The sequence below is a fragment of the Dioscorea cayenensis genome, chromosome 10 (assembly GCF_009730915.1).
Source record: "Dioscorea cayenensis subsp. rotundata cultivar TDr96_F1 chromosome 10, TDr96_F1_v2_PseudoChromosome.rev07_lg8_w22 25.fasta, whole genome shotgun sequence".
Classification (NCBI taxonomy): Eukaryota; Viridiplantae; Streptophyta; class Magnoliopsida; order Dioscoreales; family Dioscoreaceae; genus Dioscorea; species Dioscorea cayenensis.
This window is the reverse complement of record NC_052480.1, coordinates 22,463,214-22,465,139: the sequence shown is the minus strand read 5'-3', so window position 1 is coordinate 22,465,139 and position 1,926 is coordinate 22,463,214.

The following is a 1,926-nucleotide window of genomic DNA, read 5'->3' as shown; positions in this document are numbered from 1 at the left end:
GCGGGAGGGAGGAGAATAGATGAGGAAGGAACCATGCCACCATGCCAACCTTGGTTTTGAGACGCTACATCAGACTTCCATTTTGAAACAATACATGATATCGTCACAGGTAACGAGTCTCTGGAAAAACTGAAGACTGGGAACATAGTTTCAGGGGATGATGGGGACAATGATGATGCCATGGATAAGGCTATGGCGGCCGTGCTAATAACCATGGACTCCTTTATCGAAGCAGAGCGCAAGGAAGAAACCAATCGTGTGGAAGTACACAAAACCCCTCTTCCAAAATCCAATTTCATTCCCGGGAACAAACGACCAGCAGGGTTTGGTCGCATCTCACAATTGCATCAGATGATATGGAGTGTTTATTACTCGCAAGTGTTCCTTATTTGCTTAAGTATGCATTATCTGCTATAAAGTGTTCATTATTGGCCTTAAGTATGCATTATTTGCAATAAATTGTTCAGTATTACATATAAGTGTTTATTATATTGTATAAGTACTCTTTAATGTCTGCAAGTTATTAAACCCTTGTGTTTCTTGTACATCAAGAAAAGGCCTAACCGTGGCCACACTTATTCTGCGATTACTTCATTACATGTTGCTCGATTGTGGCCGACCTCGTCACACCGACTACAACATAATTCTTCGACCCCAAAGGCTTGCGACTCAAACCACCAGCTTCTGCAATTACTTCATTAATATTGGTGGTCGAATTCGTATGGGGCAAGATTCATTGCATGGTTTGTCATGATCTGGTATTGAGAAGATTGGCCTCCCGTATGTGACCATATATAATACTACTGTATGATAATCATCCACATTATGATGGATATTTGTATTGGCTTGCATGATTAGTCATCTACTTTCATCAATTACATCTTCTATCTTCTTATGTACCATGAGGCAAAGATGTGTTTTCCAACGCTGGCAAGCTTCATGCTAGTTGTACATTATGTTCATCAATTTATACCTATAATGTTGGGTATGATAATAAACAAGAACCATCGTTAATGGGTATGATAATAAACTGCGTACGCATAAATAGTTAAGCATGATAATAAACATTTAAGGATGATAATAAACACTTAAGCATGATAATAAACATTTAAACATGATAAGAAACACTTTGGAATGGAGAATAAGCACTTAGTACGAATGCTAAACAGTTAAAGGCTGATAATAAACATGAAAGCATGATTAATAAACACTTTAAGGCTGATACTAAACATGTAACTAACATACTAATTACTTCGATATGAACCATGCATGTCCAGTTATCATCAGTTTCATTACTGACAATAGCGAATGCTAAATGAAATAATCCTTCATTGCCCCCATGCCGGTTGCACCCAACAAGATATCACCATATTTGCTTAGCAAATGCATCCTCCGTCTAAAAACAACATAGGTTTGCAACCCGCTTGAAGCTATCCAATGAAGCACGGAAACAAAAAAAAAACACGCTGAAAACAATCAGCGTCACTGTTAATGATAATAATGCTTTGATAATAATGGTTCCCTCACCAAACTGATAATAAATAAACATTTAGTGTAATAAGTAAATAGTTAGGACAGATAAATAAATACTTTTATAAAGAAACTAAACACTTGCATACAATAAATAAACAATACGACAAACGAATAATAGAAACAAATCAAATCACTATCAATGGAAACTAATGGCAGGACGCGGTCATTGACTAAAGTAATGGTCAGCATGTGCAGAACATTAACATACAACTGTGCTGCATCAAGCATTTATCAACCAAAGTTTTACTGAATATTTGGTGAATACTACACATTCTCTGGAATTCATCTTCTATTGTGAACTTAGTGTCTTCTGTTCGTCTGGAATGACATACTTTACCCATGATTCCAGCCCCCTGTATGTGTAAAGGTTCTTCAATACAGCCTCTCAGCAGG